This window comes from Astyanax mexicanus, chromosome 13 (assembly GCF_023375975.1).
Source record: "Astyanax mexicanus isolate ESR-SI-001 chromosome 13, AstMex3_surface, whole genome shotgun sequence".
NCBI classification, from domain to species: domain Eukaryota; kingdom Metazoa; phylum Chordata; class Actinopteri; order Characiformes; family Acestrorhamphidae; genus Astyanax; species Astyanax mexicanus.
Window position 1 is genome coordinate 52,280,741 of NC_064420.1, and position 25,777 is coordinate 52,306,517.

A 25,777-nucleotide genomic window follows, 5' to 3' on the forward strand; every position below is an offset into this window, starting at 1 on the left:
TCCGCATGGGTTGTGCACGACTACAAAGAGGTTTTTATTTATGTTCAGATTAAAATTATAAACTGAACACATACTTTCCGCTGCACAGCGGGGTGGTGTTCTCGGAGATGGGAGAACAGGTTTGATGTATTTCCTCCTTTAGCTGTGACTTTACGGCCACATTGATTACAAGCTTGTTGATTACAAGATTACAAGTCTGTTTTCAGGCTGTTTGAATGAGCGAAATATGATCAGAATTATGTTAATTAACACTAACATAGAAGCATAGAACTATTATTTAATAAAAATGATTTTTAAGAACAGCTAAACACAGTGCGGAGAAGTTCACGTGCGAGAGAGAGAGAGAGAGAGAGAGACAGAGAGAGAGATTTGCGTGTTCTGATGTGAGCTACTCACAGGTAAAGGTTCTCTTTTATCTCCTCGTGCTCATTTTAGTCCAATACATAATTCTGCAGTTTCTCAGTGTTTTCTGTCGTATTTTGCGGCTAGCGTGAGCGCTTACAACTAACACCGCGGGCCGCGAGGTGCTGCCGCTGTTGTGCCGAATCCGACTCCCTGCTCAATCCGACTCCCGCTTCGCGGACAGAATCAGCACAACACCTCCCGCTGTAGAACTGCGGGAGTGAAAACAGCGCTTATAAATAGGTTAGTTAAGTTTCACTTTCAGTTTTCGTTATTTGGTTCGTTTTCATTAACAATAATAATTGTTAATGAAGCTCTAGTCTAGCACTTTCTGCTGTTCTCACCGCTGTGTGCTGAGTAGCTGAAGCGGAGCAGAGTTGCGCATGCGCGGGTGAGTTTCTCCGCTGGCTTGCGTTTTACCGGTAATAAGCAAACACACACGGTATGATAACCGTGCATTTTAATACCACGGTATACCGTGAAACCGGTTACCGCTGCAACCCTATCTACATGGTTGCTCAAGTGATGTTAGATTTGGTATTTGGTTTGGTATCCCACATGGTTTCTAAGGTGTTGCTAGATGGTTACTTTGGTATCACAGATCTTTGCTTTAGAGTTGTTTGGAGACTTTGCCATCCCAAATTGCTAGATGGTTGATATAGTATTCCAGTCTCTTGCATTGGGTGTTGTTAGACGGTTACATGGGTACCCAAATCATTTGTTGGTTGTTGCAAGTGGTTGCTGTGGTTGATGTGGTATCCAAGGCTCTTGCTTTAGGTGCTGCTAGATGTACTTGGGTATCTCACATGGTTATTTGGGTAGTGCAAGATGGTTAATATCGCATCCCAGGTCTTTGTAATTCTGGGATAGTTGAGGATAACTTTGGTATTCCACATGGTTGTTTGGACACTTTTGTTATGCCAAGTTGTTGTTACATGGTTGATATGGTATTCCAGGCTCTTGCTTTGGGTGTTGTTAGATGTTACTTGGGTATCCCACATGATTGCTTGGGCAGTTCTCAGTGGTTACTTTGGAATCCCACATGGTTGCTCAGGCATTGCTAGATGGTTCCTTTGGCATGCCATGTCTTTGCTTTAGGGTTACTTGGTGGTTGCTTTGGTTCTCCTCAGCAGAACAGCTGTGCTGGTTCTAGTTTTGTTTGTTTCCGGTTCTCGTGCAGAACCTCAGATGGACGGAGTTTTTGCAGGAGGAGGCCGGGCTGTTTTCCCTCCTGGCTTATTGTTGTTGGTTGTTTTTCTACTTTTTTAATAATTTCTCTGTTGGTATTTTGCCCCAATACACAGTTTCCTGCCATTGTCTGTCGCAGACGGCCCCTGGCCTCCTTCGAGTGGGCCCCTCCCACCAGCCCCAAACACACACACACACTTTCACACACACACACACACACACACACTCTCTCTCTTTCCCACACACACACACACTCAGCTCTTTTCTTCACTTGCTGAGCTGAAACCCTCGACTGGAGTTTGAAAACACCGCAGACGGACGTCTTCTTTATGCCGGTTCTCTGCCGGTTCTCTGCTTGTTCTCCTCATCCTGCATCTAAAACCGTGGAGGTACTTTTGGTTCTGCTGGATCTGGAAGAGGACCTAAGTGAGAACTGGACAGTCGGCGCATTGGATATACCCAGCGCTACGCCGTGAAACTCCTACAAGCCTAGATGTTCCACAGTGTGCTGGTGAGTGACCTGCTGAGAGTCCTGTCTCCTTACAGGACGAGATTCAGGATAGCTGCTTTAATTAGAATCTGAATTATTTAGATTTGAGGCGGATGACATCATAACATAAATATTTCTATACTTAAATGCAGTTTAAAGTGCTTTACAAAAAGACAGAACCAAGCAGAACACAATACATCAGAACCCGAGATGACCTGTGTTTAAATGTTAATAACAGATAAGAGAACTCTACAAGTTACGAGAACTCTTTATTACCGGATGTATCAGTTTTTCATCATAACACACCACATTCAGCACATTATAAACATACAAATACAAACTTTAGCTCCCTGCAGGCTGAAGTTCACTGCAGTATCAGTGTGCTACAGTGTATAAATACATCTTACACCTCTGCAATCTGACAATAACAGCAATGTATAGTAAAGTTCAATAGAGTTTGTTAGAGTTCATTAGTACTTAATTAATACTTCATTTGGGCTTCATTACTGCTTCATTACTGCTTTATTGGGGTTTTATTAGTGCTTAATTAGAGTGTCAATAAATATTTATTTTGGCTCCATTAGTGCTTCATTGGAGATTCATTAGTGCTATATTAGTGCTTAATTTGTGTTTAATTATGGCTTTATTAAAGATTTTGCATTGGGGCTTCTTCAGAACTTGATTACAGTTCCATTAGAGTCTTATTGGAGCTTCATATAGGCTTCATTAGGACCTTATATGAGTGTCATTAGAGCTTTCAGGCTCAATTTTGGCTTAAGTAGACCTTTATTAGTGCTTCATTGTTGCTTCATTAGTGCTTCATTAGAGCTTCATTAGAGTTTCATTAATGCTTCATTAGTTTCATTGTGACTTTATTAGAGTTTCATTAGAGTTTCATTAATGCTTCATTAGAGTTTCATTGTGACTTTATTAGAGTTCCATTAGTTGTTCCTTAGAGACTCATTAGTGTTTTATTAGAGTTTCAGTAGTGCTTCATTAGGGCTTCATTGAGATTTCATTAGAACTTCATTAGCTTAATAGAGGTTAATATTTACTAGTGCTTTACTATAGACTTTTTGGATCTTTTTCAGATCTATTTTCCTCACTTTTCTCCTCCTCATCCCTCTATTTTGCCTCTCCCTCCCTCTTTCTCAAGTTTTCCCCAGTGTCTCTCTCTCTCTTTGTCCTGATATCTCTTTTCCACTGTCTTTCAGTTTCTTGTCCTCTCTCTCTCTCTCTGGTCGTGTTACTGGGCTGTGCTCCTGTTGTTTTAGGGTTCTGCAGGTTTTCTCTTTAGCTCCCACGCTCTCGCTCTCTCTCTCTCTCGCTCTCTCTCTCTCTGCTCTCGCGCAGAGTGGAAGGAAAGAGCTGATAAGCATTCGATTGGAGAGAGGGAGCAGCGCCTCTGCTGTTTGAGTGTGTGTGTGTGTGTGTGTGTATGTGTGTGTGTGTGTGTTTGTGTGTGTGTGTGTAAGTGTGTGTGTGTGTTGTTTTCTTGGCTTCTTGTGTTGTGTTTGGGCGTAACGTCTGGCTAATATTCAGTATTATCCTGTGGCTAGTCCGTAAGAGCTTTGGGCTAATACAGTACAGTAGTTTGGACACGTCTTCATCATTCACTTTATTTCTTTATTTAATGTATTTTCTACATTGTAGATTAATATTTTAGAGATTTAAACGATTGCAAGACTTGTAATTTACTTAATGTAATTTACTAATGTAATCTGATGAACTGAGATTAAGGTGATTTGAGGTGATTTAATTGGGATGAGCTGGAGCTTCATAGCAGCAGCTATTGTTCAGCACCTCCAGAAACTCCTTCCTTCAAGACTCTGAGAAAACTATTCCAGGTGATTCTCCCTGATGAAGATACTGAGATTAAAATCTCACCAAGAGTCTGCAGATCTGAACTCAAACACACATCTGATACTTATTTACAAGAATCTAAAGTAGAAAACAGATCCTGATTTATTATTAATAATAATTCAGCATGTGTTCCTGTAGAGCTTTAATATAGTCTTTAATATTACATTTATAATGTAAAAAACAAACATAAAAAGAAAGAGAAGAAGAGGTCTTGTCCAAAGTTTGGACTGCTACTGTATGCAGTATTGCATAGCTAGCTAGCATATAGCATACAAACCATTTAGCACAAATGCTAAGCTAATGATAGCTGAAGGATGCCTGTTAGATCGTAGAGTGGAAGATAACTATCTAAAATAAAACCATAAACCCAACTGTACAGCGTTTTCAGAAGTGCACATATGCCCCCTCAGAAGGCTGCCTAATAAGGGAGCTTCCTCTGAATGGAGCGCTGTAGGGGACACTGGTCAGGTGAGGGCAGAGCGTTCCCATCAATCACCAAGAGCTTCTTTACCGAAACTGAAACAGAGAGCTTCCTCGGACACTAGTGCAGTGTGTAAGTGTGTGTATAGTGTGTGTATAGTGTGAGTGAGTGAGTGAGTGAGTGTGTGTATGTGTGTGTGTGTTATTGTGATATATAAGGGAAAACCCTCGTCTCACGCACAAGAGGAAACAGCACCACGACCAGAGTTGTGATGAGTATTTGTGCCGCCGTCCCCTGGGCACCCATTTCCCCTTACCGTTGGAAAGTGTGTGTGTGAGTGTGTGTGAGTGTGTGTGAGTGTGTGTGAGTGTGTGTGTATTTGTACACGTCCATTTTTAAACACAACGAAGGAGGAAGTGCACGTTAATGTCTGGACCTCAGGAAGATCAAAGTAATGGAGTTTCGCTCTGAATGCCATTAATCTCAAAACCAGACCTTAGGTCAAACACTACTACACTACTACACTACTGCCTTACTACACTACTGCACTACTACACTACTGCACTACTGCACTACTACACTACTGCACTACTACACTACTGCACTACTACACTACTGCACTACTGCACTACTACACTACTGCCTTACTACACTACTGCACTACTGCACTACTGCACTACTACACTACTGCACTACTGCACTACTACACTACTGCACTACTACACTACTGCACTACTACACTACTGCACTACTGCACTACTACTGCACTACTGCCTTACTACACTACTGCACTACTGCACTACTGCACTACTACACTACTACACTACTGCCTTACTACACTACTGCACTACTGCACTACTGCACTACTGCACTACTACACTACTGCACTACTACACTACTGCACTACTGCACTACTGCACTACTACACTACTACACTACTGCCTTACTACACTACTGCACTACTACACTACTGCACTACTGCACTACTGCACTACTACACTACTGCACTACTACACTACTGCACTACTACACTACTGCACTACTGCACTACTACACTACTACACTACTGCCTTACTACACTACTGCACTACTACACTACTGCACTACTGCACTACTGCACTACTACACTACTACACTACTGCCTTACTACACTACTGCACTACTGCACTACTGCACTACTGCACTACTACACTACTACACTACTGCCTTACTACACTACTGCACTACTGCCTTACTACACTACTGCACTACTACACTACTGCACTACTGCACTACTACACTACTGCACTACTACCTTACTACACTACTACACTACTACACTACTGCCTTACTACACTACTGCACTACTACACTACTGCACTACTGCACTACTACACTACTACACTACTGCCTTACTACACTACTGCACTACTACACTACTACACTACTGCACTACTACACTACTGTAAATTGTTACATGTTGTTGCTACATGGTTGATATGGTATTCCAGGCTCTTGATTTGAGTTTTGTTAGATGTTACTTGAGTATCTCACATGATTGCTTGGGCAGTTCTCAGTGGTTACTTTGGAATCCCACATGGTTGCTCAGGCATTGCTAGATGGTTTCTTTGGAATGTCAGGCCTTTGCTTTAGTGTTACTTTGTGGTTGCTTTGGTTCTGAGTGACCAAAAGTACATTTTTACCTCATAATTACTGACCTCAGGAGTTTAAGCCCCTTCCAGTGCTTCGTTAGAGCTTCAGTAAAGTACTGGATGATGTTACTGTATATATGCTGTGTATAAACAGTGTATAGACTGTGTATAAACTGTGTAAAGGATGTGTATTAAAAGTGGAAGTACTAGCCTGACTGAGTGGCTATAATTAAGAAATGAATCAATTATTTTTACTACTATCGCTTTAATCTGAACCTGCAGTGGTTGCTGTGAGTTTAGATGGTCGGATTGGGGAAATCTGATCTGGGCGTTTTAAAGACTCGGACTCTGAGACTGACCCACCAGTACTTACTCCACAGGAAGGTCAAGAGGGGTCAGAGGGGTCAAACCCCACCCTCGGCTACACTTCCTGCCAGACAGAGATTAATGTCCTCACGCTCTGTTCCCAGACTCACACAGAGTCCTCAAACTGCACAAAGAACAAACACAACACACACATTAACATTGAAAACTATATCTGTACATAACACTGAAAATAAGCTACTTTTATTATAAACTGGTGAATTTTATATTCAACAGGATCTGATATTTTATGTGTATGAGCTGTGTATAAACTGTGTATAACCTGTGTATGAGCTGTGTATATATTGTGTATAAGCTTTGTATAAACTGTGTATAAACTGTGTATAAGCTGTGTATAGGCTGTGTGTAATTTGTGTAAAGGCTGTGTAAACTGTGTATAAGCTGTGTATAGGCTGTGTAAACTGTGTATAAGCTGTGTATAGGCTGTGTATGAGCTGTGTATAAGCTGTGTGTAGGCTGTGTGTAGGCTGTGTATATGTTGTGTATAGGCTGTGTATAAGCTGTGTATAAGCTGTGTATAGGCTGTTTATAAGTTGTATATATGCTGTGTATAAGCTGTGCATGAGCTGTTTATAGGCTGTATATAAGCTCTGTATGAGCTGTGTATAAATTGTGTACAAGCTGTGTATAAACTGTATAAGCTGTGCATAGGCTGTGTTTAAATTGTGTATGAGCTGTGTATAAGATGTGTATAGGCTGTGTATGTGCTGTGTATGAGATGTGTATAGGCTGTGTACAGGCTATCTATAGGCTGTGTGTAAGCTATGTATAAACTGTGTATATGCTGTGTATGAATGGTGTATGAGCTGTGTATAATTTGTATAGCACTGCGTTTCCTCTCCAGCCCAGACTAAACACCGCTAATGATTAGCGCTGAGAGGAAGTTTTATTTACACAAAACCACTATATTCCCATTATACTGATCAGCCATAACATTAAAACCACTGTGCTTTATAATCAGATTACTGCAGAACAGTAAACCTGTCAGTAATCAGATCAAGAAATAATCAACATGTTTATATTAACTCTGATAATTAGATAATTATCAGAGACAATAATCAGATTTTAGCTTTGCAACCAGCCAATAAAATCACAGGAGTAGACGTGAGATGATGAGTTCGTCATAATTAACAGATAATAAAAAACAACACACTCAGCTTTACCCCATACTACCACACACACCATACTACACTCACTACTACAACCTCACTAACACTGCAGCTACCGCACACTCAGATTTACCACACACTACCACCACATTGTTAGTGTGTAAGCTATGTATAAACTGTGTATATGCTGTGTATGAGCTGTGTATAATTTGTATATAGGATGTGTATAGGTTGTGTATGAGCTGTGTATAGGCCGTGTTAGGCTGTGTATATACTGTGTATAAGCTGTGTATAGACTGTGTGAGCTGTGTATAAGATGTGTATAAACTGGGTATACGCTGTGTATAGGCTGAGTATAAACTGTGTATAAGCTGTGTATAGGCTGTGTACAAGCTGTGTATAAGCTGTGTTTAGGTTGTGTATAAGCTGTCTATAGGCAGTGTATAGGCTGTGTATGAGCTGTTTATAAGCTGTGTATAAAGGGTTTTGACTGTGTATAGGCTGCGTATAAACTCTGTATAGGCTGTATATAAGCTGTGTATGAGCTGTGTATAGGCTGTGTATAAACTGTGTATAAGCTGTGTATAAGCTCTGTCTATGCTGTATTTATCTCTGTATGAGCTGTGTATAGGTTGTGTATGAGCTGTGTGTAGGCTATGTATAAGATGTGTATAAACTGGGTATACGCTGTGTACAAGCTGTGTATAAGCTGTGATTAGGCTGTTTATAGGCTGTGTAAAGGCTGTGTTTAGGTTGTGTATAAGCTGTGTATAAGCTGTGTATAAGCTCTGTCTATGCTGTATTTATCTCTGTATGAGCTGTGTATAGGTTGTGTATGAGCTGTGTGTAGGCTATGTATAAGATGTGTATAAACTGGGTATACGCTGTGTAAAGGCTATGTATAAACTGTGTATAAGCTGTGTACAAGCTGTGTATAAGCTGTGATTAGGCTGTTTATAGGCTGTGTAAAGGCTGTGTTTAGGTTGTGTATAAGCTGTGTATAGGCAGTGTATAGGCTGTGTATGAGCTGTTTATAAGCTGTGTATAAAGTGTGTTTTGACTGTGTATAGGCTGCGTATAAACTCTGTATAGGCTGTATATAGGCTCTGTATGAGCTGTGTATAGGCTGTGTATAAACTGTGTATAAGCTGTGTATAAACTCTGTATAGGCTGTATATAGGCTCTGTATGAGCTGTGTATAGGCTGTGTATAAACTGTGTATAAGCTGTGTATAAGCTCTGTCTAGGCTGTATATAAGCTGTGTATAAGCTGTGCATAAGCTGTGTATAAGCTCTGTCTAGGCTGTATATAAGCTGTGTATGAGCTGTGTATAGGTTGTGTATAAGCTGTGTATGAGCTGTGTATAGGCTGTGTATAAGCTGTGTATATGCTGTGTATAAGCTGAGTATAAGCTGTGTTTAGGCTGTTTATAGGCTGTGTAAAGGCTGTGTTTAGTTTGTGTATAGGCTGTATATAGGCTCTGTATGAGCTGTGTATAGGCTGTGTATAAACTGTGTATAACCTGTGTATAAGCTCTGTCTAGGCTGTATATAAGCTGTGTATAGGTTGTGTATAAACTGTGTATAAGCTGAGTATAAGCTGTGTATAGGCTGTGTATAAGCTGTTTTTAAGATGTGTGTAGGCTGTGTTTAATCTGTGTATAAGCTGTGTATAATGAAGCATATACTAGTATTCTGTAGTTTAAGTGCACTATTGGTGACTGTAAGCAGTGACCGGTTGCAGGGTGTATATTGGAAACACTGTACGTATGTTTTACTGTATACGTAACGGACATGTTAGCAGTTAGCGATGGTGTTTTGATGGTGTTTTGGGATTTTTAGAAGTCGGATGCTGAAAGCTGCAGGAAGTGAATGCTGATTGATTCATGCTGCCACTTTAAGCAGCTAGCGGCTAACGGCTAATGGCTAGCTGGGATTGTTCCAGTAGAAGCCTATCAGCTCCCAGCACTGCGTTTCCTCTCCAGCCCAGACTAAACACCGCTAATGATTAGCGCTGAGAGGAAGTTTTATTTACACAAAACCACTATATTCCCATTATACTGATCAGCCATAACATTAAAACCACTGTGTTTTATAATCAGATTACTGCAGAACAGTAAACCTGTCAGTAATCAGATCAAGAAATAATCAACATGTTTATATTAACTCTGATAATTAGATAATTATCAGAGACAATAATCAGATTTTAGCTTTGCAACCAGCCAATAAAATCACAGGAGTAGACGTGAGATGATGAGTTCGTCATAATTAACAGATAATAAAAAAATCTGTGATTCAGTAATCAAATCTTCAGTTCAGCAAGGGGGCGCAATAGTGCATCCACTGTGAATTATTAAATATGCACTATGAATGATTCAGTATCCATTGTGAATTATTAAATGTGCACTATAAGTGATTTAGTATCCACTCTGAATAATGCAGTGTCTATTATGAATTATTCAGGATTCATTAAAAATAATGAAGTATGCAGTATGAATTATTTACGGGTGGTTCTCCACTGCTCCAGCAGGGGGAGCTGTAGTGCGCTCTCTCTATTTTTATTTCCTTTCATTTCTGTTTTAGTTCAGCTTCTGACTCACACACTCAATACAGTGTGTGTGAGTGTGTGTGAGTGTGTGTGTGTGTGTGTGTGTGTGTGAGGGTCTGCGTGTACACACTGCTGTTACTGATAGTGACGTGTGTGAGAAGCAGCTCATCCTTTTCCATGCTCTCACTCTTTCTTTTATTCATTCATCTTTATTCCTCTGCTCTCTCGTTCCTCTCGTTTCTCACATTTCTCTCGTTCCTCTCGTTTCTCTCGTTTCTCTGATTTTCCCTCGCTCTCTCTCTCTCCGCACAGATCTACCTGTACTAATAACCCACCTATAACTCACTACAGAGCCCTACACCACTGTATCCAGTATGAATTATTTAGTATTTATTAGGAATTGTTAGAGAAGCCACTATGAATTATTCAGTGTTTACTTTAGACTGTTCAGTTTATCTCATACCAGTATGTGTAATCCATTATCTACAATAAACCCTTCAGCATCCATTATGAATTGTTCAGTTTCTAATATTATTTGGTATGCACTATGACTTTTTCCAGTATCCACTATGATTATCTACTTTGCATGATTTATTATAAACTATTAACTAATGTAATCAAACTGTAGCATCAACTGAACTGTAGTACCAACTCAAATATACTGCAGATCAGACTGAATTACCAATAAAATTTTACTGAGTGTAGTACAGTGTGTGGTAGTGTGTGGTAAAGCTAAGTGTGTGGTGGTGAAAGATATAGCTGAGTGTGTGGTAGTGTGCGGTAAAGCTGGTTGAGAGTATTGATGATCTCTAGGTGATGTTCTGCAGTGTTAGTCAGGCTGTAGTACTGAGTATAGTATGGTGTGTGTGGTAGTGTGGGGTAAAGCTGAGTGTGTGTGGTAGTGTGAGGTAAAGCTGAGTGTGTGTTAGTGTGTGGTAAAGCTGAGTGTGTGTTAGTGTGTGGTAAAGCTGAGTGTGTGGTAGTGTGGGGTAAAGCTGAGGGTGTGGTAGTGTGCGGTAGCTGCAGTGTTAGTCAGGTTGTAGGACTGAGTGTAGTACGGTGTGTGTGGTAGTGTGGGGTAAAGCTGTGTGTGGTAGTGTGGGGTGAAGCTGAGTGTGTGTGGTAGTATGTGGTAAAGCTGAGGGTGTGGTAGTGTGTGGTAGCTGCAGTGTTAGTCAGGTTGTAGTACTGATTGTAGTACAGTATATGTGGTACTGTGTGGTGAAGCTGAGTGTGTGGTAGTGTGGGGTGAAGCTGAGTGTGTGTTAAATTGGGGGAAAGCTGAGTGTGTGTGATAGTGTGAGGTAAATCTGAGTATGTGTGGTAGTGTGAGGTAAAGCTGAGTGTGTGGTAGTGTGAGGTAAAGCTGAGTGTGTGTTAGTGTGTGGTAATGGTGAGTGTGTGTGGTAGTGTGAGGTAAAGCTGAGTGTGTGGTAGTGTGAGGTAAAGCTGAGTGTGTGGTAGTGTGAGGTAAAGCTGAGTGTGCTGTAGTGTGGGGTAAAGCTGAGTGTGTGGTAGTGTGAGGTAAAGCTGAGTGTGTGTGGTAGTGTGAGGTAAAGCTGAGTGTGCTGTAGTGTGGGGTAAAGCTGAGTGTGTGGTAGTGTGAGGTAAAGCTGAGTGTGTGTGGTAGTGTGAGGTAAAGCTGAGTGTGTGGTAGTGTGGGGTAAATCTGAGTGTGCGGTAGTGTGGGGTAAAGCTGAGTGTGGTAGTGTGGGGTAAAGCTGAGTGTGTGGTAGTGTGAGGTAAAGCTGAGTGTGCTGTAGTGTGGGGTAAAGCTGAGTGTGTGGTAGTGTGAGGTAAAGCTGAGTGTGTGTGGTAGTGTGAGGTAAAGCTGAGTGTGTGGTAGTGTCGGGTAAATCTGAGTGTGCGGTAGTGTGGGGTAAATCTGAGTGTGCGGTAGTGTGAGGTAAAGCTGAGTGTGTGGTAGTGTGGGGTAAATCTGAGTGTGCGGTAGTGTGGGGTAAATCTGAGTGTGCGGTAGTGTGGGGTAAAGCTGAGTGTGCGGTAGTGTGGGGTAAAGCTGAGTGTGCGGTAGTGTGGGGTAAAGCTGAGTGTGCTGTAGTGTGGGGTAAAGCTGAGTGTGCGGTAGTGTGGGGTAAAGCTGAGTGTGCTGTAGTGTGAGGTAAAGCTGAGTGTGCGGTAGTGTGGGGTAAAGCTGAGTGTGCTGTAGTGTGGGGTAAAGCTGAGTGTGCGGTAGTGTGGGGTAAAGCTGAGTGTGCTGTAGTGTGAGGTAAAGCTGAGTGTGCGGTAGTGTGGGGTAAAGCTGAGTGTGCTGTAGTGTGGGGTAAAGCTGAGTGTGCTGTAGTGTGAGGTAAAGCTGAGTGTGCGGTAACTGCAGTGTTAGTGAGGTTGTGATCAGGTTTTTTTGCAGTTGCTTCTCAGGCGTCGGTTGCTGGGTTCTGATCAGAGTTTCCAGCCGGTTGCTCGGTCGAGTCGCTTGGGTTCAGCTCTGACCTTTTCAGAAGCGCCAGAACTTTCCGGACCTCAGAGTGAAGATCCGTCTTCAGAGCGCAGAGATCCTGAGATCTGACACAACTCAGAACCGAAACACATCAAACACATCAAACACATCATACACTCAGCGCTCAGCATCTCCACTCGCGGGGGCGCGAGAGCGAGAGAGAGAGAGGCAGACAGAGGGAGAGAGTCTATTTTTAGGCAGTGTTTCCATCTCTCTCGCCCACCTGTTTTACTTCCTGAGTGATGTCAGAGTTCCTCACTGATAAACAAGAGAATTACCCTCAGCACCAACATCATCAACATCATCAGCTCACCAACATCACCATTATCACCAACATCACCATTATCACCATCAGCTCACCAAAATCACCATTATCACTATTAGCTCACCAACATCACCATTATCACCAACATCACCATTATCACCAGCATCACCATTATCACCAACATCACCATTATCACCATCAGCTCACCAACATCACCATTTTCACCAACATCACCATATCACCATCAGCTCACCAACATCACCATTAAACCACCATCAGCTCACCATCACCATTAAATCACCATCAGCTCAACAACATCACCATTATCACCAACATCACCATTATCACCATCAGCTCACCCACATCACCATATCACCATCAGCTTACCAACATCAGCATTATCACTATAAGCTCACCAACATCACCAATAAATCATCATCAGATCACCAAAATCACCATTATCACCATCAGCTTACCAACATCAAAATGATCACCATCACCAACATAACCAACATCAACATCACCATCTCTTTTTGATCACCTATTGAATATTAAATACCTACAAGGAACTATACAGTGTCTACTATACATTATTTAGTATTCACTAAGAATTAATCAATATACACTATTATTTATTAAAAATTCAGTGTCTAGTATTTTTGATTGATGAATGATTAGGATTGATTATAAAGGATTATGATTGTTTGCTTGATTGATAATTGATTATGATTGATCAATGAATATGATTGATTATGATTGATGATTGATTATAAAGGATTATGATTGATTGATTGATTGATGATTGGTTATGATTGATTATTGATTATGAATGGTTGAGTAGAGCTGGGCTGTATAACTGTACTGAACTGAATCAGTGGGGGATTTACAGGTTCTGAGAGAGTCAGGCTCGGATCGGCTCGGTGGAAAAACAGTGTTTAGTGTAGAACAGTGTGGGCAGAGTGTCTAACTCTACAGCACAGATATACGACTCAAATACATTATATATTCAGAAATACTGACACTCTTACAGGAGTTTTATTACCTTTATTACCTGAGATTTTACATACCTGTATAAATCAAACACCTTGGAAGGATCTGATTTTAATTATATAAATTACAGATTACAGTGCTGTTGATTCTGTATCTACTGTAACTGTAGATTAATTACAGAGCAGTATGGGTACAACAGATTACAGTGCTGTTGATTCTGTATCTACTGTAACTGTAGATTAATTACAGAGCAGTACGGGTACAACAGATTACAGTGCTGGTGATTCTGTATCTACTGTAACTGTAGATTAATTACAGAGCAGTACGGGTACAACAGATTACAGTGCTGGTGATTCTGTATCTACTGTAACTGTAGATTAATTACAGAGCAGTATGGGTACAACAGATTACAGTGCTGGTGATTCTGTATCTACTGTAACTGTAGATTAATTACAGAGCAGTATGGGTACAACAGATTACAGTGCTGGTGATTCTGTATCTACTGTAACTGTAGATTAATTACAGAGCAGTATGGTTACAACAGATTACAGTGCTGGTGATTCTGTATTTACTGTAACTGTAGATTAATTACAGAGCAGTACGGGTACAACAGATTACAGTGCTGTTGATTCTGTATCTACTGTAACTGTAGATTAATTACAGAGCAGTACGGGTACAACAGATTACAGTGCTGGTGATTCTGTATCTACTGTAACTGTAGATTAATTACAGAGCAGTATGGGTACAACAGATTACAGTGCTGATGATTCTGTATCTACTGTAACTGTAGATTAATTACAGAGCAGTACGGGTACAACAGATTACAGTGCTGGTGATTCTGTATCTACTGTAACTGTAGATTAATTACAGAGCAGTACGGGTACAACAGATTACAGTGCTGGTGATTCTGTATCTACTGTAACTGTAGATTAATTACAGAGCAGTATGGGTACAACAGATTACAGTGCTGATGATTCTGTATCTACTGTAACTGTAGATTAATTACAGAGCAGTACGGGTACAACAGATTACAGTGCTGGTGATTCTGTATCTACTGTAACTGTAGATTAATTACAGAGCAGTATGGATACAACAGATTACAGTGCTGGTGATTCTGTATCTACTGTAACTGTAGATTAATTACAGAGCAGTACGGGTACAACAGATTACAGTGCTGGTGATTCTGTATCTACTGTAACTGTAGATTAATTACAGAGCAGTATGGGTACAACAGATTACAGTGCTGGTGATTCTGTATCTACTGTAACTGTAGATTAACCTTTATTTATAAACACTAATAAAATGAATCTGAGGGGAATCCAACACAGCTTTGCTGAATACAATATGTTAATCAGCCAGCCCCGGCTGCAGAGTATAATACAACAACATCTGAGCTTTAGCAGTATAGGAACGTGGGTTGATGTTGGGAACATACAGTTTGTGTGTTTAGGGTCATTGTCCTGCTGCATGACCCACCTTCTCCTGAGATTCAGTTCATGAACAGATTTCCTGATATTTTCCTTTAGAATTCTCTGATATAATTCAGAATTCATTCTTCCATCAATGAGGGAAAATCAACCTGGTACTACCTGGTACCATGATACTACCACCACCATGTTTTACAGATGGGATAAAGTTCTTATGGTGGAATATTAGAGTTCTATAATGAAATACTTGAGTATGAGTGCACTGGCGGCTAAAAGTGTGTGGATGTTGATTTGTTTTGTTTTAGTGGAAACATCGGAGTGACTCTTTTTCCAGTCGTTTATCTCTATCTCTATTTTTCCGTGCTGTTGTGAGAGGGTCGGGGTCTCTGATCTGTTTTTGTGCAAAACGCTGAAGAATTTCCAATAGTGCAACACACACACACACACACACACACTACACACACACACCACCTGCCCCATACGCTTTACACTTCACACACTCCGCCCACACGGCAAGAAAGACTGAAAAATAGAGCCACACTTATCAAACCCCAACCAAAAACTAATAATATAACATTAGAATACTAAACCCAAATAAACATTAATAAAGTCAGTGATCAGTGAGAGTGTCTACCTGTAATTAACTCTATATAACATTAGAATACTAAACCCAAATAAACATTAATAAAGTCAGTGGTCAGTGAGTGTGTCTACCTGTAATTAACTCTATATAACATTAGAATAAATTAAAGCAGTGGGTATATAAGCTGATGGTTGATGATGTATCGCTTTAATGCAGTGCTGGATGCTCCACTTTAGTCATGAATGAGTCACAACATCTCAACTGGAAATTCACTGCAGTCCACACCCAACACACACACACACACACACACACTACACACACACACACACTACACACACACACACACTTCACACACACTTCACACACACACACACACTACACACACACACACACTACACACACACACACACTTCACACACACTTCACACACACATACACACACACACACACACACACTACACACACACACACACTTCACACACACTTCACACACACATACACACACACACACACTCTTTCCACACCCTCAACATGTTTCTTCTCCCCAACTTCCATATGTTTATCCTCTCTCTCTCTCTCTCTCTCTCTCTCTCTCTCTCTCTCTCTCTCTCTCTCTCTCTCTTTTTCTGCATTCTCTACATTCCAATGAAACTTCTTATGGGACATGATACACCATATCCCCCCCCCTCTCTCTATCCATCTCTCCCTCTTTATCTCTCTCTCTCTATATCCCAAAATTAAAAGTATAAAAGTACTGGTAATGTAATGAGAAAAATAAAGCCATTAAAAACAAAAGTTTAGGCCACGCCCACAGAGTCCTATAGTGCACTAACCCCCCCCCAAATACAGTTTACTAAAAGCCATAATGACTATAAATATAATTTGGGATTTTGCACTCGGCTGTTCTAGTGTTTCAGCTGCATATCTGCTGATTGTAAATGAATGTATTTTAGTAGAATGTAAATATATTAAAGAAGTTTAGTTGGACTGGAGTTTATCTGGAGTTCTCTTGAGTTTCTGCAGGATCATCTTCATACTAGACTACATACATCTGCTATGTTCTTACTGGAGTGGGGGGTATATGTTTCTACTTCTCTACATCCAATCTGTCCCGTCTGGTGCTGTTAGCTCCTCTGTCCCTTCCACACCCAGCTCTAACAGAGGTTCTCAGGTCAACAACTACATTACCCAGAATGCACCACCCGCTGACATCACGCACTCACCTGGTCACGTGACACCTCACCTGCTTCCTCCAGGAAGTCCTGAATACTGATTACTGGCACTATAAAAGAGCACTCCACACAAACACCCACGCCGCGTATTGTAGGTTCTCCTCATTACTAAGCGTTTCTATATCTCTTGTCTCAGTTTATCTTGTGTTTGACCTTGCCTTTGTTTTCTCGACGCCGATTATTGCCTTTGCCTCTGATATTGGATTGCTTGTGTATTACCTGGACTGTGTTTTCACTACTGCCTCTTGGATTACCTCTGACATTGGATCTCTCGTGTATGAACTCTGGACTGTCTCTCGTTTATGGTATGGTTTTGTCTACATTGCTCTGGTTTCTGGTGATTAACTGTTTTCTGTATCAACCACGTATTACATCTGTTTATTTTTATAATAAACATATATTTTTATCAGTATCTGCACGTGTCTGCAATTCTGTGCTCATCATGACACAATCACAATCAGATTCACTCTATCTGGATGGAGAGATTTATCTGGATAGGGGTTTTATTGAGCTAAACAACTAGAAAAGTTCTGCTCTATTTCAGCGATCACTGGGAGTATGCATATTTGGAATAAGTAGTAATTTGCATAAGTAGAGAAAACATGAAATGTTGTAATACCTTGAATGAACTGTATGTGACATGTTCAGAATTTTTTTCTGAAATATTTTGTTTCCTTATTGTTTATTATATTGTATATGGAAACAAAATAAAGTATAAAATGTTACAGTGTGTGTGTGTGTTACAGTGTGTGTTTGTTGTAGGTTGAACTTGTGCACTCCAAGTTTTGACATTTCCACACAAAGGCCCGACTCTCCCTCACTCTCAGCCCAAATGCCACCCAGTACCCTGTGTGTGTGTGTGTGTGTGTGTGTGTGTGTGTGTGAAGGTAGTGTAATCCAAATAGAAAGAACACATTGAAGGCAGGAGATACCATCACACACTATCAACTCATATGACCAGAGAGAGAGAGAGAGAGGGAGAGAGAGAGAGAGAGAGAGAAAGAAAGAGAGAGAGAAAGAGAGAGAGAGAGAGAGAAAGAGAGAGAAAGAAAGAGAGAGAGAGAGAGACATTTGGGGAAAAAATAAAGACAGACAGTATCCTGTTTTTGGTTCGTTAAGCTGCTCTGTAAAACTGAATGAAGGCAGTCTGAGACACTGAGCTTCAGGCTGGTTTTACTTTAACCTTTGCCATAGTGAGCGTTTATACTTGTGCGTTGGTGATTCTGTGTCGCTCTGCAGCTAAAAGTGCGAAGTTGGGAATATGTGTGGACGGGACCGAGTCGTTAGGCAGACCAATCACAGCTGCTGCTGCTGTCTGCGTTGCGTAATGCGTATAGTTACATGTCTAGAGTGAAGTGAAGGTTTGCCACAGAAGTATTTGCATATTTGACAGAGTCGGTAGATTAGAGTATTAATCAGATTTACAGCAGCAGTGCTGATGACCTCCTGACCCTGCGGGGGCTCACGGGACGTCCCGGCTGAATTAGCGGCGGCGTGTCTGTGGTGTAAATGCGTCTGTGTAGCTGGTGATTACACGCACTACTGACCGTCTGAGGGCTCTCGTTCACACTGAGAGACTGATAGAGAAATCTGATTATCTGCAGCGCGACCAGATCAGCAGATCACCTGCAGATCACCAGATCAGCAGATCACCAGATCATCAGATCACCAGATCATCAGATCATCAGATCACCAGATCATCAGATCATCAGATCATCAGATCACCAGATCATCAGATCACCAGATCATCAGATCACCAGATCATCAGATCATCAGATTACCTGCAGATCACCAGATCACCAGATCAGCAGATCATCAGATCACCAGATCATCAGATCACCAGATTACCTGCAGATCACCAGATCAGCAGATCACCAGATCATCAGATCACCAGATCATCAGATCATCAGATCACCAGATCACCAGATCATCAGATCACCAGATCATCAGATCACCAGATCATCAGATCATCAGATCATCAGATCACCAGATCATCAGATCACCAGATCATCAGATCACCAGATCATCAGATCATCAGATTACCTGCAGATCACCAGATCACCAGATCAGCAGATCATCAGATCACCAGATCATCAGATCACCAGATTACCTGCAGATCACCAGATCATCAGATCACCAGATAATTAGATCACCAGATCACCAGATCATCAGATCACCTGCAGATCACCAGATCACCAGATCAGAAGATCTTTAGGGTTTCAGGTGATGCATACTAACCAGCCCACAGTACTATACTACTGTACTACTCTACTACTGTATGACTGTACGACTATACTACTGTACTGTACTACTCTACTACTGTACTGCTATACAGCGACAGTTCCTATCATGTTAGGTAGTTTTTATGGTGTTGCTGTTTCATATGTGGTTACTAGGGGGTTGCTTTGACGTTGCTAAGGGGTTGCTCTGGTGTTGCCAGCTGGTTGCTATGGTATCCCAGATGGTTACTATTGTGTTGCTCTGTGGTTATTAGGTGTTTTTTATGCTGCAAGGTGGTTAGTATGATGTTGCTAAGCAGTTGCCAGCTTGTTATTATTGTTTTTTCTGCTAACATGTTGCTTGTATGTTGCTATGGTATCTCAGATGGTTGCTATGGTGTTGCTCTGTGGTTGCTAGGTGGGTGGTTGCTTCAATTTTGCTAAGTGGTTACAGGCTGGCTGCTAAGGTGCTTCTAGGTATTTGTTATGGTATGCTAGGTGGTTGGTATGATGTTGCTTAGTGGTTGCAGGCTGGTTGTTATTGGGTTGCTAAATTGTTGCTAGAAAGCTGTTAGGTGGTTGTTATGGTAGCCCAGGGGATTTATCTGGTGTTGCTAGGTGGTTGCAAAGGTGTTGGTTACTATGTCATTGGGTTTGTTGCTATGCTGTTGCTAGAGTATGTGGTTGCTATGGAAGCACAAGTACAATACAGTATAGTAAATGGGCATGCACCATTTATTTGTAATGTTAAAATCTTTATGAAATATATTAGCAATATTTATATGAACATTTACTGTGCAATTACACTGTCAATATTTCTAAAGCTGTGAGAATTTAGAAATGTAAAAATGGAATAACATTAGAGCATTGTTTCGCTTTAAATGTCGTTAGCACGCTGGTTTTTCGTGATGCGCTGCATGACTAGCGAATGCAGGCCGGTTGCAAAACCTGAAAGCACTTATTTCTTTTTTTACCTCAAAGTAGAAAAACAAATCCAGTCGAGCTGACTAACAGTAGCTTCACTTCCCCATTCAGCACTAACGCTAACGCTAACACACGCCGTGAGAACAGAGGCCTGCTGAATGCTCAGTCCTACTTACCTGCCTAACTATACACAGCTGTGTGTGTGTGTGTCACAGGCGCTAACCTTCAGTTGACCACATCCTGTGCTAATTGAACGTAGCGTCTTTCCTCCCTTTGTTTCGCTCTTTACTGGAATATATAAAGAAAACAGGTCTGCTGGCGCCAACCCAACACTTCCACTTTATTTACAGCCTGCTGAGGTTTCAGCTCAACATTAGCATCTTAGCATGTTAGCATTCTTGTTAGCACTGATCACAATTAAGGTCAACTCTTTAGTGAAAGCTAAATTACCAAAAATGTAAAAATAAGTAAACATGGTGCACTTACATACATAGCAAATTAATAGTGAAGTGATCTATCAGATTATGAAGGAACTCATAATGAATCATGTAGTAACTTAAAAACAGTGTTAAACAATCTAAAATACTCTGTGAAGTATTTAGATACTCTTATCTGGGGAGCTGTTTATTAACTTGTGGTTTCTGCGGCTGGAAACTCTGATTAACTCATCCTGTACAACAGAGGAAACTCTCGCTCTTCCTTTCCTGGTGGCGGTCCTGATGAGTGCCAGTTCCATCATTATATTTTGATGGTCTTTTGCAGTGGCTGTACTTGAGGATACTTTCAAAAGTTCTTGAAATTCTTCTTTTCAGATTGACTGAGCTTCATTTCTTATTAAAGTATTTTTTTCTTTATTTAGTTGAGTATTTCTTGCTTCTCATAATCTGGATTCGAACATTACTCAAATAGAGCTATTCACTGTATACCTGTAACTCTACCTCTTCACTACTTAATCTACAATACAGGACATTGTAAAATAATGGAAAAAAAACACTGAATTTAAGGTGTGTCCAAACTTTTGACTGGTTCTGTATATACTGAGTATATACTGTATAAACACATTGTGTGGTCTTGTATTTATATATCTAGTAGATAATGACCTTACTAAAGTATACTATAGACACTGTATGTAACAGTACCTTCATTTTCTAGGGTTATACACTCTATATCTAATACTCTAGACTCATACTATAGATATGCACCACATCATTAAATTAAATACTCTATATAGTTTGTATCATGTTGTGGTGTACACTATAGTTCAGTACCTTAAAAGTGAACACTCTGTAACTAAATATATAGTTATAGTTATTAAGAATGTCCTATGCTGTCATATATAATTACTGTATATCACTTCTAATATATATATATATATATATATATATATATATATATATATATATATATATATATATATATATATATATATATCCCTAAATGAGAAACAATTAGACAGAATGGAAAATGCAAATAGAAAAAATGTTCTTCCATTTCCTTGAGCTGAATTTAGGTTGAGCAGATAAAAACAGCTTATTTTTGAGTTTTACTGTCTGCAATCAGATAAAAGTTAAATAAAAGTTACCGCAGAAATGCTGCACTTTTATTTTTGTGCATTTTCTGCTCTGTCCCACCTTTTTCTGACGCAAGTTTAGTTTATAATAATAAAGCATACATGTATTAAATGTAGAGTTAACATGTTTTTATTTATCTATCTGTGTGTGTGTGTGTGTGTGTGTGTGCATATCCTCTATTCATGGTGATGGGCTGCTTCAGTTTCATATTGTGGTTGTGTTATTTTCGCCGTCTGCCGGATATTATTCATACTGAGAGATTGTGTAATTATAACACACACACACACACACACACACATATACACACACATACATACAGGGTTTCTCGTAAGGCTAGTTGGGATCCCCCTGTAAAGGATGTAGAACAGTACCTCCTGTGCTGGTTTTTATTTTATAATGCATGCACCTACTCTCTCTCTTTGTGTGTGTGTGTGTGTGTGTGTGTGTGTGTGTGTGTGTGTGTGTGTGTGTGTGTGTGTGTGTATGTGTGTGTGGTTATTTCTGAAACGTATGGGAGGCTTTGGTACAGAAACTCAGCCTAAATTTAAACAGTCTACACCCGTCTCACTGCATAATTATACAGAGCGCCCGAACTAAGCGCTGCTACGCTAACAGCAGAACCGCACGCAGTGTAGAGTCATATACACCACACTTACAGCCATATATATATATATATATATATATATATATATATATATATATATATCATCTATTACAGTGATTACAGTATTACAGTTTATTAATAAGTTTATTGGTTGAAACTGTTTAGAACCTGTTGGATCATCTATCCTGGATATAAGATGAGATTGAGACGGTTGGGTCTCAAAGATGTTGCTACAGCTGGGCCTGTAGCTCTACACTCGTAGATTGAAGCTGAAGCTGAGTCCCAGCTGCTCCATAAATGCTGGATTGGTGATAAATCTGGAGAGCGGGCAGGACGAGGAAGTGCTGCAATCTGGTGGAGACTGTGTTCCTGGGAAACCCTTGCTGTGTGTGGGTGAACATTATCCTGGTGAAAAATGCTGCTGCTATCAGCTGGAAGTTCTGCAGGAGAGAAAGCAGCAACACATGTATCTGCAGAATGTTCTGCACAGATCACTGAGATCACTGTTAGTGTTCCTCCCATCACTACTAGGAGTGACCGACTCTCACTGTATGAGATGCTCCTCAGATCATCAATCACACCTGCAGTTTACAGTGTGAACTCTTCAGTCCAGGACAAAGGCAGAATTGAAGCACCAAAAATACAAGGCTTCGTACTAAAACCTGACCATCATCTAAGAACCTGGATTTGTTGCTTAAGACGTTATGGTTCCTGCAAAAAGAGCCAACAGTGTCTGGTTGATCAACAGGCCTAGATGGATGGCGGACAATTTATGGAAATTATCATCCTGCTTCTCAGTCTAATGATGCTCCCTGTTGTAGAGGCATATCTAGCAGTTATTGCTCTCTCACCAGGAGATACACTATCCAAACATAGGCTCTGAGAGCCATCCTTATATAAGGCAGTGGTTAAAGAACTTTTACACCCCCTTGTGGTAATACACAGTGTCTAATCTTAAATATAAAAATATGCTAATAGGCTATAAAATCCTGAATTTGCTATATAAAAAAATAAAAAGCTGCTTTGTACAGTATTGCACCCACCTACATATGCACACACACACATGCACACACGCACCTGCAGTTGATGGTGAAGCTGATGTATATCACCACAGCGTGGTGTTTACTGGCGGAGAGTTTCAGATCAGATGAACACATTTCGTAGAACTGCAGCGCTCTGACCGCGGGTTTAGCCACGCGTCCCGGTGCAGCAAGGCCCCGCCCTCCATCGCCTCAGCCTCAGTTCTGACCTTAATGATGAAATGATTAGTCTGCGTGTGATGTGCAATGGCGCTGTGGTGTTGATATTGTTGTGTGTTCAATTTGTAAGTGTGCACTCTATATGTTTAAAGTGTGTAAATGTGCACTGGTTGTCTATCCAGTGTGCAGTTTACTGTATAATTGTGCGATGTGTTCGCTCTATGTGTGTTCAGGTGTTTACAGTGCATACTTGTACAGAATATAATTGTGTAGTGCGTAAGGGTGCACTGTGTAAGTGTGTGCAGTGAGTGTGCAGTGTGTAATGTACAGTAAGTGTGCAATGTGTAACAATGCAGTGTAAGTGTTCACTGGTAAAGCATGTAGTTTATAAGTGTGCACTCTGAGTGTGTAAGAATGCAGTGTGTAAGTGTGCACTGTATATGTGTGCACTGTTAAAGGATGTAGTTTGTAAGTGTACACTGTGTAAGAGTGCAGTGTGTAAGTGGGCACTGTAAGTGTGTAAGAATGCAGTGTGTAAGTCTGCACTCTGTATGTGTCCACTGTTAAAACTTGTAGATGAGTGCAGTGTCTGTGCACTGAGTGTGTAAGTGTGCATTAAGTGTGCAGTGTGAGTGTGTAAGTGTGCACTGTATATGTGTAAGTGTGCAGTAAGTGTACGATGTGTAAGAGTGCACTTTGAGTGTGTGTTGTAGTGCACACTCCGGCACTTCCACCCTCAGTAGTGCACACTGGCTGCAGTTAGCTCGTGAGCGACACTCGCTGGGAAACAATGCGAAGGGGAAGGCGCGTGACATCAGAGCTATTTTGGGTGGGCGCCGCCCACATTTCTATTTTGGTCTCAGCAGGGCTCTCTCTCTCTTTCTCGCTCTCTCTCTCGCTCGCTCTTTCTCTCTCGCTATCTCTCTCTCTCTGAAGTGAAGAACAGAGCGCGCGCGGTGTGGATGATGAGCTCGGTGCGCGAGAGGAGGAAGTTTTACAGGGTTTAGAGCGCGAGGACCGGAGAGAACACCGCGGAGCTACAGCACGGTAACAGTGTTACAAACTACCGACTCTACCGCTCGATACACTATACTACACTATACTACACAATACTACACTACTCTACACTACAGCTGGGCTCCGGCGCGCTCCGTACCGGGGGTTTAAAACTGTGTTTCTGTAGTTTAAAGTTCCTACAAGGTGTAACTCTGTTCTACTGTAGTTACAAGTCGTGATGTTGGGGTTTAAAGTTGTGTTGTTTGGTTTTAAAGTGTGTTACTTTTGTTAAAATGTTTGGTACAGGGCTTTAAAGTTGTGCTGCTGCGGTTTCAAGATGCAGTGCTGGGCTTTAACGTCGGGTTGCTGGGGTTTTGAAGTTGCGATTCGTGAGTTTGTGTTGTGTCTGCATTGTTTAAAGTTGCTTTACTCAGGTTTAAAGTTGCGGTAATGGGGTTTAAGGTTGCGTTATTTGTGTTCTAAGTTGCGTTTTTGAGGTTTAAAGTTGCAGTTTTGGTAGGTAAAGGTGCGTTATTGGTACTTAAGTTGCGTTAGTAAGTGAGTTGCGTTACTTGAGTATAAAGTTGCGTTATTGGGGTCAACTGTACTGTGAATTGCGTTACTGGTGTTTTAAGTTGTGTTACTGGGTCAACTTTACTACAAGTTGCATTACTGGGGTTTAATGTTGCGTTACTGGGGTTTAAAGTTGCGTTACTGGGGTTAAAATTTGTGTTACTGAGGTTTAAACCTGTGTTACCTGGGTCAACTTTACTATGAGTGCCGTTAACGGGGTTTAAAACTGTGTTACTGAGGTTTAAAGTTGCATTTTGGGGTCAACTTTAATATAAGTTGTGTTACTGCAGTTTAAAGCTATGTTGCTGGGGTTTAAAGTTGTTTACATTAGTTTTATTGTCCTACTGAATTGTTTGTAATGGATTAGTTATATAGGTCTGTATATTGTGATGGAGATGCTGTAGGACTGATTTTAATCTTCTCTGTTCTCCAGGTTCTCATCTGTTCTACAGGTTCTCTGGGTTGTGTTGCTGTTTTGCTTTCTGTTCTGGTTGTGGTATTTTAGGCTGTGTTTTTCTCTGTGTTGAATAACGGAAGTGGTGCTGTTTTTAGCGTCAGACGGAGTTACAGCATGTTCTCTTTGTGAGAAACTCAGAACCGGCTTTTGTTTCTCTGCAGATGGAATTGTGTCGCTGGCCCGGCCCGTAGACCCAGAGCCCGGAGACAGCGTCGCTCAGCGGGACAGGTACGTCTTTACC

At 40.9% G+C, this 25,777-nt stretch overlaps 1 protein-coding gene and 1 long non-coding RNA gene across 11 annotated transcripts in view; both read left to right on the forward strand.

Annotated features, from left to right (window-relative positions):
- Positions 1-622: 622 nt before the first annotated feature.
- On the forward strand, positions 623-907 carry LOC125806772 (uncharacterized). Its single transcript, XR_007441613.1, has 2 exons — positions 623-680; positions 799-907. It is a non-coding gene; the product is annotated as an uncharacterized LOC125806772 (long non-coding RNA).
- An 890-nt stretch (positions 908-1,797) lies between these two features.
- The window catches only part of hdac7a (histone deacetylase 7a), a 103,023-nt gene continuing 79,043 nt past the window's right edge, over positions 1,798-25,777 (forward strand). For 8 of the 10 annotated variants that reach the window (XM_049486499.1, XM_049486502.1, XM_049486493.1 and 5 more), the window contains exons 1-2: positions 24,366-24,557; positions 25,698-25,764. The gene's annotated coding sequence lies outside the window, so the exon portion shown is untranslated. Of the gene's footprint in view, positions 2,102-24,365; positions 24,558-25,697; positions 25,765-25,777 lie in introns of those variants that run through there. The other 2 variants (XM_049486494.1, XM_049486498.1) reach the window with 2 other exon arrangements.